Below are 13,558 nucleotides of genomic sequence, written 5' to 3'. Positions count from 1 at the left end.
GAGCTGCTCAACAGCGAATCAGACTGACATTATTAGGGATTAGTTACTGAATTTTTCTACCACCCTTCTTCTGAGGATCATGGGGCAGAGGTTGGATGGCTGTCAGTCAAGGATTCCTCAGCAGTAATTCCTACACTGCAAGGAGTCAGACTAGATGACTTGCGGGACTCCTCCCAATTCTACAAATCTATGATTCTATTATTATTATTATTATTATTATTATTATTATTAAGCTTGCTTATGCTGGAAATGAAGATTAACAAAAGGCTTGCAGTGTTCTTAAAACAGTCCTATCATTAATTTTGGGGCTTTTAAACTGTGGAGAGTGGATTTATTTATGAACTTACTACGGACACAACAGTTTTCTGTGTTAGAAACAGGTGCTGATTGCAATCATGGAGGGGGATGACTATATATAATTATATATAATTCAGGCGATATGGTATAACTTGAAGCTAACATGGTGCTACAGATTATTGTATTGCTAATTATCCACACATTTTGCAAGACATATGCAGTTATTTGGGCTATGCAGGCAGATATAGCCATCTAGGTGTGTTTTGGGTGGGGCTGCCCTTGAATTGAGTTGATCCAGAAGGTGATTGTGAAGTTTTGTCTGTGGCCAGCAACCTGGCTCAAATTACACCAAGCCACACTTTGCCAATTCTGCTGGGGGCTGGTCTGCTTCTGATGGCCAGCTTTTAAAGCCTTAAATCAAGGGGCCGCTGACCCCCAGTTTGTGAGCCCAGGGTGAGAGCCAGTGTGGTGTAGTGCTTAAGAGCGGTAGACTCGTAATCTGGTGAACCAGGTTCGTGTCTCCGCTCCTCCACCTGCAGCTGCTGGGTGACCTTGGGCCGGTCACACTTCTCTGAAGTCTCTCAGCCTCACTCACCTCACAGAGTGTTTGTTGTGGGGGAGGAAGGGAAAGGAGAATGTTAGCCGCCTTGAGACTCCTTAGGGTAGTGATAAAGCGGGATATCAAATCCAAACTCTTCTTCAATCCCACTCTCCATCAAGCAAATTATTCAGACCGTGAAGACGATGCTGATTTTGGCAGTGGCAAAAGCATTTACAAAATGATAGAAGACACAGCGCTGTGAGGGTGGGCAGAGCTCAGTGCCAAAATGGGGGTGCAAACTGCCTCCTCTCCGGTAATCAGATCGATCCATTTGGCAGTAATCCTCCCTCCTTAAGTGCTCTGCAGAGATCAGGCGAGCAGAGGGTTGTGTTCAAATATACAAAAGGATGTCACCTAGAGGAGGGAGAAAGGTTGTTTTCTGCTGCTCCAGAGAAGCGGACACGGAGCAATGGATCCAAACTACAAGAAAGAAGATTCCACCTAAACATTAGGAAGAACTTCCTGACAGTAAGAGCTGTTCAACAGTGGAATTTGCTGCCAAGGAGTGTGGTGGAGTCTCCTTCTTTGGAGGTCTTTAAGCAGAGGCTTGACAACCATATGTCAGGAGTGCTCTGATGGTGTTTCCTGCTTGGCAGGGGGTTGGACTCGATGGCCCTTGTGGTCTCTTCCAACTCTATGATTCTATGATTCTATGAATTTGCAGGTGTTGAACCACGAGGGGTGGGCTTCTTGCATGCAGAATATATACGGTGGTACGTCTGGTTACATACTTAATTCGTTCCGGAGAGCCAGTGTGGTGTAGTGGTTAAGAGCGGTAGTCTCGTAATCTGGGGAACCGGGTTCGCGTCTCCGCTCCTCCACATGCAGCTGCTGGGTGACCTTGGGCCAGTCACACTTCCTTGAAGTCTCTCAGCCCCACTCACCTCACAGAGTGTTTGTTGTGGGGGAGGAAGGGAAAGGAGAATGTTAGCCACTTTGAGACTCCTTAAAGGGAGTGAAAGGCGGGATATCAAATCCAAACTCTTCTTCTTCTTCTTCCAGAGGACCGTTCTTAACCTGAAACTGTTCTTAACCTGAAACTGTTCTTAACTTTAGCTAATGGGGCCTCCCACTGCTGCCACACAATTTCTGTTCTCATCATGAAGCACAGTTCTTAAACCGAGGTACTATCTCTGGGTTAGTGGAGTCTGTAACCTGAAGCGTCTGTAACCCAAGGTACTGTTCCACACTGGACTTCCACTGGGTGGAGCCGCTACACTAATTTCCCAGCAGGTGAACCACTGTTGTTTGCCAGGACAGGGAGGGGCAAGGTAGCAGAAGCCATCCAGCGCTCACACTGACCTCCCCACTGACTTGCCCTCCCCAGTGTTCTCCCAGTAAGCCACGACACTAGCGTGGTGTCTCTGCCTCGCCCGGGGACCTGATTCTGCACACAGGAAACAAACAAACAGCACACGCGTGCAATGTGTGCTCGTGTTGTACACATACATATCAGTATATGCCTCTCTCTCACATGTTGTTGTTTAGTCGTTTAGTCGTGTCCGACTCTTCCTGACCCCCTGGACCAGAGCACGCCAGGCACTCCTGTCCTCCACTGCCTCCCGCAGTTTGGTCAAACTCATGCTTCACCTTCGAGAACACTGTCCAACCATCTCGTCCTCTGTCGTCCCCTTCTCCTTGTGCCCTCCATCTTTCCCAGCATCAGGGTCTTTTCCAGGGAGTCTTCTCTTCTCATGAGGTGGCCAAAGTATTGGAGCCTCAGCTTCACGATCTGTCCTTCCAGTGAGCACTCAGGGCTGATTTCCTTCAGAATGGAGAGGTTTGATCTTCTTGCAGTCCATGGGACTCTCAAGAGTCTCCTCCAGCACCATAATTCAAAAGCATCCATTCTTCGGCTTTTGAATTATGGTGCTCGAACTTGATCTTGACTCAGAATCAGCACATCAAGCTCATGAGCTTTCTGGCTGGACCACTGTTTGAAGCAGACTTCTGCAACTGCTCCCATTTTCAAAAAATGTTTGCTAAATGGGGTTTGCCGCAATTGCCTCACTGGTTCAAAAGGTGCATAGACCCTGCAGTAGAAGCTCTTGATCATCTAAATTCACCTGGAACTGCACTGGATGAATGACGCCTGCGCTGGTGATGTAACCGGCAGGTTTGCTCCGGATTCTCTTGGCCGGTTCCCTTTCCCTCCACGAAACATTTGGGAACAAATGCGCTCTCGGGAAGGCACGGCGGACACCTGGCCAGGCTACTTTCCCACCACGCAGAGTGGGCAGCCTTGCAAAGGCCAGGGACCAGAGAGGTCCCTTCCTTTTCGTTGTTGTTGCAAAAGCCACCTTCCGAAAGGGGCTGGCTTCCCTTTCCCGCCGGTGCTCTTTGCTGCACAGATCTTTCCATGGCTTTGTTCTCTTTATGCCTCTGCTTCCTTTTCTCGCTGGCTGCCCAGAGCCCTGGTCCAGCAGCCGTGACCCTTGGCCACCCACCTCCCTTTGCACAGGTGCCGAAAAAGACACCCCCTCTCTCATTGAACAGTGCCAGCCCCCTCCCTTTCCCCTAGGCCCATTGTCTTTCCTTTCCCCTCTTATAAAGCCTTTCTCGCCTTTGAACTCCAAGCGGAGCCCTTGTTTGCATGTGAATATGGAAGGTGGAGCGAACGGCAGCTTTGGGTGGACTTTGGCAAGGACTACAATGGGGGGGAATCCTGTTTCCTTCCATTCAGAAAGGGAGTCCAGTTATATGGTCTCTGGCTCCACTTCATTTGAAAAAAGAGGGGGATATGGTCAAATGAAAATATGGGAAACATGATTGCTTCCTGTTATGAAGGTTTCAGGAGCCGTGGTGGATGCTTCAGAGAGAGACCCTTGTTCCAACAGCTCCCCAATGGCCCCACATCTCCTCAATGATCCCTATAATCTCAGGAAAGGGAAGCGAATAGCAAAGCAGCTAATTAATTGACATCGCCTCTTACCAGAAGGCCGCAGGCATTTTTATCCCAGCTCTGCTGTTTTTGGAGAGAGAAGAGACAAAAAGGAGAGGGGAACTTTTAAAGAGCGTGCCAAGGCCGTCACCATCAATGTGCCCAGAATCTTCCTTCATGTCCTGTTTTCCTCTCTCACTGTGCTTTGAGGTGTGCTGATGTGCTGGAAAGGAATGTGCTTTAGTTTGATACTTACACTTTGTACATGCTCCAGATCCTCCAAGTGTCCCTGCTTTTCCAGGGACAGTCCTGGAATGCTGATCCTGGAATGGACAACTTTTCCTTAGGACACCCCGATTTTCACCAGAGAAATGTTGGAGGGTATGGTGGGATGTCCCTGCAGAAATGTAGGAGGCGACACCTCTATTTTCATTGGAGAAATGTTGGAGGCTTTTTGCATGCTCCCATTTACTATGCTTCCACTGCTGGTTTGAGAAGCATGCTCATCCTGTAGTTATCCCATCATTTCTACTGCATTTTGATGCATTGTGTTAAGTTGTGGGCGAACATATCAGACGACACAGCGATTCTTCAAACAGCTCTTGTTTAGTCACAGGCCAGAACAGAACTGGGCTGAAGGGTTCAGCCAACCTGCTTATATAGAGCTCAACCACAAAGCAACAGTAACAACTTTCTGTAACTATCCAATCACCGAACGTCACTTTCAATTCCTTATTTGCATATGTGGACCTCAGTGAAAACTATCTACAGTCTCCCCCTGCTGGCCCAGGGTGAGAACTTCAGTACATAACACATTGTCCCCCAAACCAGATTCAATCCACATTGGGGAAAAAGAACAACTAGCTGCATCGTGAGCCAGTAATGTATATGCAGCCTAAGTCAGACCACTGGTCTAGTTCAATGCTGTCTACACTGACTGGCAGTAGCTCTCTCCCCAGGGTTTGTGGCCTTTCCCAACCCCGCCTGGAGATGCCAGCAAGGATTGAGGTTTTCCTCCCTCTTATATTTTCATTTTTTTTCTATATCTGCAAGCATTTCAATTAGTTACACTTATTACTTTTACTGTATTTTGTATGTGCTTATATCAGTATTTTTTTATTTAAAGAAAAGAGAGGAAAACGAGAAAAGCTGAGATTCTCAGCATGTAAGAATCTGAGAGCTGGACCATAAAGAAGGCTGATCGCCGAAGAATTGACGCTTTTGAATTATGGTGCTGGAGGAAACTCTTGAGAGTCCCATGGACTGCAAGAAGATCAAACCTCTCCATTCTGAAGGAAATCAGCCCTGAGTGCTCACTGGAAGGACAGATCCTGAAGCTGAGGCTCCAAGACTTTGGCCACCTCATGAGAAGAGAAGACTCGCTGGAAAAGACCCTGATGTTGGGAAAGATTGAGGGCACAAGGAGAAGGGGGCGACAGAGGACGAGATGGTTAGACAGTGTTCTCGAAGCTACAAACATGAATCTGACCAAACTGCGGGTGGCAGTGGAAGACAGGAGTGCCTGGCGTGCTCTGGTCTATGGGGTCATGAAGAGTCGGACACGACTGAACGACTAAACAACAACAACAAAGAATCTGTGCCCCTACACCAGGCTTCCTCAACCTCGACCCTCCAGATGTTTTTGGCCTACAACTCCCATGATCCCTAGCTAGCAGGACCAGTGGTCAGGGATGATGGGAGTTGTAGTGCCAAAACAGCTGGAGGGCTGAGGTTGAGGAAGCCTGCCCTACACCCAGTCCCAGACTTATGCTGCTGATCATTTCTTCCATCGCTGTAATGAAGTATTTCCTTCCAGGGCTGCAACTGAAAATGCTGTTAAGCATTACTGCAGATAGACCCAAATCTCTTATCTACCCCAGAGAACTGAAAGTCCTCCATCTGATGTAGAAGAAGAAGAGTTTGGATTTGATATCCCGCCTTTCACTCCCTTTAAGGAGTCTCAAAGCGGCTAACATTCTCCTTTCCCTTCCTCCCCCACAACAAACACTCTGTGGGGTGAGTGGGGCTGAGAGACTTCAGAGAAGTGTGACTGGCCCAAGGTCACCCTGCAGCTGCATGTGGAGGAGTGGAGATGCGAACCCGGTTCCCCAGATTAGGAGTCCCCCGCTCTTAACCACTACACCACACTGGCTTAAGAAGCCTCTGCCTGTGGGACGAACGGAGAGGATCGTTCCCTTTCCAGCTCCGCTGGCCAGCTTTGAGAGACGCAGCCCTCATTCTTCTCCCCCTGAGTTGCCGCTCAAAAGCAGCTCAAAAATAGAGGCCGGTTGTGTAAGGGCAGTGTCTGTCTTTCCCATCGCAACTTGTGTGTGAGCTCCGCCAGCGAGCGGCTTTGCTGTGCAACAACTCGAAGTGTGGCAGGGGCTTTCTTTCCTTGGGGGCAAATGTTTGGGCGGAAAACAAGCTGGAGCATTTTGTCCTTGTCTTGGGAAGGAGCCCAGATCGCTCAGAGAAGGGGAAAACCTAGCCGCAAATAAATCACGGAGAGCCAAGGTCAGCGTCATAAAAGATTTCTTTGTACTTGAGTTTGATAGCAGAGTGCAAAACATGGAGTCATATGATCCGGCAGGAGGGGGACCCTGAAACTCAAGGGGTGGATTTGGGGGGAACTGGAGCCATGTGAGAGAGGAAGATCACAGAGTTGGCAGGGACCTCAAGTCCAGTCTCCCTGCTACAGCACCGACGATGGATGGATATTCCGCCTCTGCTTAAACGCCTCAAAGGAAGAAGAGTCAGTCTGTTCCACCGTCAAATGGCTAATACTGGCCTAATAATATTTACTCAAAGTCCACCCCCTTTCTTATAAATGGAAATTGAAATACTTTATTGTCACTTGTACAACTTGTATACAGTGAGATTACACGAGCACCCCCCACTCAGCTCTCTTAGTCTTAATTCCCCTCATTCCCCACCCACCAAACCCAAAAGTCAGTTGCCCTGTTATCTTTTCACCCAGCAGCCTAACAGCCCACGTCTAGAAGCTGTTCTTTACCCTGTTGGTGCGACTAATCCTGCTTCTAAATCTTCTGCCCGAGGGCAGGAGATCAATAAAGTGCCGGCCAGGGTGTGAATCATCCCTGAGAATTTTCCTCACTCTCCTAAGGCAACGTTCTTCCGCGATGTCATTCAGCAGATTCATGGGACAGCCCATAATATCGTGTGCTTTATTGACCACCCTCTGTAGGCACTTCCTATCCGTTGATGTCAAACCACACTGTGATGCAGTAGGAAAGGACACTTTCTATTGTGGACCGGTAGAAGGAGGTCATCAAATGTTGATTGACATCGTTCTTCCGCAATACTCTGAGGAGATGGAGTCTCTGTTGGGCTTTCTTAACCACCTGGGTTGTATTATAATTTGAACCCATCAGTTTGGGTCTTGGAGCAGAGAGAGAACAGGTTTGCTCCACCATCTTTGTGAAAGCCCTATTCAGAGAGAACAACCAGATAACCTCTTAGTCGTCCCTTCTTCACTAGTCTAAATATACCCAAGTCCTTCAATGTTTCCCTCATTGGACTTGGGCAGAAGGATCCTTGCTATCTTTGTCACCCTCTTCTGGACACAGAATGGCATTTTAACTCTGATGTAGAATGGAGGGCTGCAGAGAGAGGCCATGGGCATAGCTGCCCGCCCTAAATCAAGTAAATATATAAAAAATACTTAACTAACTGACCAAATCACATTGCAGATAGCTCGGTTCTGCCCTCTCCCCCAACATAAATCCTGGCTACACCCATGAAAAAGCAAAAAAAGCAGAGACATCACCTTGCCAACAAAGGTCCGTATAGTAAAAGCTATGGTTTTCCCAGTAGTGATGTATGGAAGTGAGAGCTGGACCATAAAGAAGGCTGATCGCCAAAGAATGGATGCTTTTGAATTCTGGTGCTGGAGGAGACTCTTGAGAGTCCCATGGACTGCAAGAAGATCAAACCTCTCCATTCTGAAGGAAATCAGCCCCGAGTGTTCACTGGAAGGATAGATCCTGAAGCTGAGGCTCCAAGACTTGGCCACCTCATGAGAAGAGAAGACTCCCTGGAAAAGACCCTGATGTTGGGAAAGATGGAGGGCACAAGGAGAAGGGGACGACAGAGGACGAGATGGTGGAACAGTGTTCTCGAAGCTACCAGCATGAGTTTGACCAAACTGCGGGAGGCAGTGGAAGACAGGAGTGCCTGGCGTGCTCTGGTCCATGAGGTCACGAAGAGTCAGACACGACTAAATGACTAAACAACAACAACAAATATGCATCTGCACATATAAATTAGCATAGGCAAAAACGGGCAGATTTGTGGATATGAACCCGTGTCCCAAATCTTGTACCTAGCCATGGTCCTGACCTTCAGCTGGACTACCAATGGCGTAGGTCTTAAGAAGATGTAACCACTTCTGTATTATATTTGCATTAATTCCTTGCATTATGTTAAATTGAGCTTTGTTCATAGCCAGGCTTGCTATTCCTCTGACCTCTCCTTACTGTCCTTCCCCTTGTGAACTTCATTTGCGTGTGTAGTTCTTTTCTAATCCCCAAAATATGATTTCCCTTTGCCTTGCATTGTTTCCAAGGGAAGATTCTACTACATTGCTGCTCAGAAAAAAGCTTAGTCTGTTCTGTGTTGTGCTTGTGGCAGTGAAGCCCTGGACACTGATTGGCTGAGCCGACATTATGGAATGGAATGCTCAGTTTCTCCAGGAACCCAGCAGTTTGAAGTCCAAGTTCTGTGAGGAAAGGGAAAGTTGTCAGTTTGGCTGGGATGGAAATCTCACATGGGCAGTTAACTGGGAGATTGTTTGGAACGTGGGGCAGAGACGGGCAAAGTGTCTAAAAAGGAAGGGTGTATAGTAGACAACAAGCTGAGAAAAATGAACTGGGAATAAGATTAAAGGGCAGAGGAGACAAGGAATTGAAGCAAGAAGGAGAGATTAATCAGCAAAGGCACTTCAAAGAAACCTCACAAAATTATAAGCCTTAAAATAGGCTACTATGCTGGCAGGAAACTGCTCAGTCTGTCGTTTTTTCTACTTGTCGGAACTTTTGCCTAGCTTTTTATGTGCAATGAATTTGCATTGATTTGTAGCCAGATGTCAGTCATGCAAAATGAGGAATCCAGCTGGTGTTGGGCGAGAGGAAAACTTGCAGAGTGTTGATACTTAAGGAGAGGTGGATCTGATATCCAAGAGAGAATCTGACCCGGTTTTCTATTCTCAGAGCTGTTGTCCTGCTGGGTGAAGGTTCCTCTTGTTAAACTCTTGCTGACAGCTTAACCTTCCGTATCTAATTAGTGTTTATCTGAGCTTCTGAGCTTCTCCCTAAAATACATGGTTAGCTGCCTGCCAGACCAAATATTTGGCCAGTGTTTATGACTTCCCTGCTATTTTTTGTTGCTCCATACACAAACACTGTACCAGAAATGCTATGTTTTTGTGGTCCATATCTAGTTAGTGTAATAAACCTTTGTTCAGGGCTGGAGGGGGGGGGGGCTGTTTATGTGTTTCCATTGTTTGTGCTTTGGCAAAAGCTTTTCAAAGAATACCTAGACATTTGGATAAGTGCTTCCGAAACTTTTGACAGCAGAGGAACCCTTCTTATTCTGAAGTAAAACTGGACATAGACTTCAAGCTTATGCCAGAGCAGGTTTACTCTAATGGAACTTATTTGTTGCTTCTCTGTATGATTCACTGCTCAGTATGCCTTCTGATTAGAAGGATGCAAGCCCAGAGTAGGGTCTCAGGCAGAAATCCAAAAGGCAGGGTCTTTTGACAGCTGGTAATTGTTAAGTATAATTGTTTGATTGTCACCGGAATGGAGCATGCCTGTGTGCATCGCTGAAAGGTTTGACACTGGAAATTCCACTGGAGTATACTAAGCGGTCTCTGAACTCCTAGATGGGTTGATAATTAACTGCTGCTGTATTCTGCTAGCTAACACATGAGTGTTTAACCTTAGATCAGGTGACAAAGGTATTTGGTTGCAAATCTCCATTTTGAAAGGATGCCTTTAGTCATTGTTCCCAAGCTCCGTGGAAGTAAGGATGTCTAATGGAGCTCACTCAAGGAGCACATAGCCTTAGGCTAATGGGGGCTGTAAAGAGAGAAATACCTTTGCTTATAGGTCTGTTCAGAGTATTTCACATTCTCTAAGATGCTGAGCCTATGCCGGACAGCACAAGATCTCTTATAGAATTATTTGGATGTATCTTTGATGTTTTTGCTCTGTTGTGAAGAAAGTTCTGTGAGTAAAGTTTTGAATAATGTCTAATGGGTCTGGACCAGGGGTCATCAAACTTTTTCAGCATTGTCCCTCAGTGCTGACCCTCAGACCTTGTAGGGGGTCCAGACTATATTTTGAAGAAGAAGAAAAAAGAATGAATTCCTATACCCCACAAATAACCCAGAGATGCATTTTAAATAAAAGAACACATTCTACTCATGTAAAAATACCAGGCAGGCTCCACAAATAACACAGAGATGCATTTTAAATAAAAGGACACATTCTACTCATGTAAAAACACGCTAATTCCCGGACCATCTGCGGGCTGGATTTAGAAGGCGATTGGGCCGGATCCGACTCCCGCGCTTTAGTTTGCCTACCCATGGTCTGGACAATGCTTCATCCCCAAAGGAGTCTATTTTTAAGCACCCAGTTCTTCAAGCTGTGCAGTATTAATTTCTGCAATAGTCATTCCATTCATTCAATTGCTCCAACCGGACTGAAGGCAGTGCAGAATTACCTGTCTTTCATAGGTAACTGGACCACTGAGACCAGCAGGCTCCATTGCAACCCCATATATGTACACAGCGTTCATATTCACCTACCAGATACATCCTTACATCCTGTAATAAAGGTAAAGGTACCCCTGCCCATACGGGCCAGTCGTGTCCGACTCTAGGGTTGTGCGCCCATCTCACTTAAGAGGCCGGGGGCCAGCACTGTCCGGAGACACTTCCGGGTCACGGGGCCAGTGTGACGAAGCTGCTCTGGCGAGCCAGCACCAGCGCAGCACACGGAAACGCCGTTTACCTTCCCGCTATAAAGCGGTACCTATTTACCGTATTTTTCGCCCTATAGGACGCACTTTTTCCCCTCCAAAAACAAAGGGGAAATGTGTGTGCGTCCTATGGGGCGAATGCAGGCTTTCGCTGAAGCCTGGAGAGCGAGAGGGGTCGGTGCGCACCGACCCCTCTCGCTCTCCAGGCTTCAGGAAGCTATCCGAAAGCCTCACGCGCCCGGCGGGAGGTCCCGCCGGGCGCGCAAGGCTTGCGGGCAGCAGCCTGCAGCCCAAAGCACAGGGCGAGCTGCGGAGCCCGCCCCATGCTTCGGGCAGATGTCGGCAAGCCTTGCGTGCCAGGCTTGCAAGGCTTGCAGGCAGCTGCCTGTTCTGGGGGCTGGGGTCGGGGGAAGCTCGGGCTTCCCTCACACCAGCCCTGCGCTTGGGGGGGAAATAATTTTTTTTCTTTATTTCCCCCCCCAAAAAAACTAGGTGCGTCCTATGGGGCGAAAAATACAGTATTTACTTGCACTTTAAGGGGTGCTTTCGAAGGGGTGCTGTCCAAAATGTATGGAGTGTAGATCGTAATAACATGGAGCTGCTGCACACAAGGCTAGATGTTTCCATGGACCTCCCTTTCTATATATATATAGAACAATTTTTATTGCATTTTCAATTTTATCATAATCACAGTTTCCATACATAATTCAGTAAATTCAAACATCACTCTATCTGCGCATCAACCTCCTCCTGTACCTCTTTCTGACTTCCATTCATATTTACTTTATTCTTAGCGTCTCCATAACCACTTTTTTTAACCTTCTCTCTTATTTTTATATTTCCCCCCAATTAAATGTAAATCAATTCCTTATATTCCCATTACAAAACATTTCAATTCAAAGCCACAAACGTTTACAATGTTCTTTCATATATAATATAAATTTGCTCCAGTCCTTTTGAAACAGTTCGCCACGCTGATTCCGGATCTCCCCCTCCAACTTTACTAACTCTACGTATTCCACCATCTTTAGTCCGCCATTCTTCCAATGTTCAAAGTCAAAACCTTTATTGCATTAGCAAACTGCCATAGCAAAATAAGACAATACAAAAAAGGAAAAAAGACAAACTAGAGACAAGCAGCCCAGCAAAATTCAGGTGTTTTGGCTGGCGTAGTGACATTTAAGTTACCCGAAGACAATAATGCAAAGATATAATAGCCAGCGCCCAAAGACTAGAATGCGGGTATATATAAAGCACAAAATGGCCCCAGAACAGACTCAGCATATTGAGTTAAAAGAAATAAAAAGATTAAAACAGGTCCAGGTCTAGGGCACGCTACCCTGTCAGAGTAGCCCTGAGTTTCAGAGCCTGCACTATGAATATTGCCACCCCACGTGAGATTTGGGGATTTGCGTCCACAAGAAGCGATTTCAAACAGTCTTCCTTAGATGTAATGGTGGACGGGATCAAAAGGAGGAGCTTAGATCTTATTGGCTCATAAATAGGGCAGTAGAAAAAGAAATGTATGAAGTCCTCTACTTCATTCATTGTGCATGGACATAGACGCTGGGTAATAGGGGTCTTAGAATAAATCCCCTGCAGGAAGGCCGTGGGTATAGAATGGAAGCGGGCCATAGTAAACGCTCTTCTCAAGTTGGGCTCCGTCAGGTCTATCAAGTAGTTGGCAAGTGATCTTACCACTTTCACTTTAGGGAGCCACATGGAGAGGCGAGCTGAGGTGGACTGTGCCCGGTCCATGGCCTCGTCTCTTGTAAGAATCCAGGCCCGGATTTTATGTTTGTCCCAAGAGGACAGCGAGTCAAGATTTGGGAGAGAGTAGCGTGCAGTAATAGTCACCATGGCCTTGGACCATTTATTGCTTTGAGAACACGTTAAAAAGGCTTGCCTGGCTAGTAGGGGACCTGGGGCATTGATTAATTTACAATAAAAGCTAATAATTCTAATGTGGGCTCTCGCAACAATGGAAGGGAGGCCCAGTTCTGTTCTTAACTGTGCTGCAACCGAGCCCTTGGGGAGACCCAGTATCTTCCGTGCAAAAGAGTTTTGTAGAATCTCCAGCCGTTGTAGTGTTTTTAAATTCCACCCCCAGATTTCAACCCCATACAATAACATCGGGAGGACTTTGCTGATAAATGCTTTTCTGATTGGTGGAACCAGCTGGCCGCCTTTTGCATGGTAGAATTTCTCCAAGGCTTTGATGGTTCTGCGGGCAGCCAGGATGGTTGTATTTAGGTGAGCTGACCAGCTAAGCCCATGCTGAAAAATGATACCCAAATACTTGAATGCTGAACAATGTTCAATAGAATGGCCCTCAAAATTCCAGAGTGACTTCCGAGTTTTCATGCCAAAAGTAAGAATTTTGGTTTTGGCGAAATTAATTTTAAGGGAGTTGGTATCACAATATGTCATGAGCCCTCTGAGCATGTTGTTTAAGCCCAGCTTGGTTAATGACAGTATCACCATGTCGTCCGCATAGAGTAATATGGGGATCTTGAGCTGTTGTAAGGAGGGGGCAGGTTGATTTAGGGCCTTCATAGTTGTGACGATGTCATTGATATAGAAATTGAATAGAAAAGGGGCCAAGAGGCAGCCCTGTTTGACCCCTTTATTCAGAGGGAAAGAATCAGAAAGAGCTCCCAGAGGGCCGAATTTTACTCTGGCCGATATGTCATTATGAATTTCCATAAGAAGGAGGAGGAGTCTCTTATCTATGCTGGTATGACTAAGCTTCTGCCATAGCCTATCTCTGG

At 46.8% G+C, this 13,558-nt stretch overlaps 1 protein-coding gene across 3 annotated transcripts in view; it reads left to right on the top strand.

Annotated features, from left to right (window-relative positions):
* The window catches only part of GJC2 (gap junction protein gamma 2), a 90,120-nt gene that overhangs the window by 52,640 nt on the left and 23,922 nt on the right, over nt 1-13,558 (top strand). The gene's annotated exons all lie outside the window — the stretch shown is intronic.

The sequence above is a fragment of the Podarcis tiliguerta genome (genome assembly GCF_965153285.1).
Source record: "Podarcis tiliguerta genome assembly, chromosome: 12".
NCBI classification, from domain to species: domain Eukaryota; kingdom Metazoa; phylum Chordata; class Lepidosauria; order Squamata; family Lacertidae; genus Podarcis; species Podarcis tiliguerta.
This window is presented reverse-complemented; position numbering and strand designations above follow the sequence as displayed.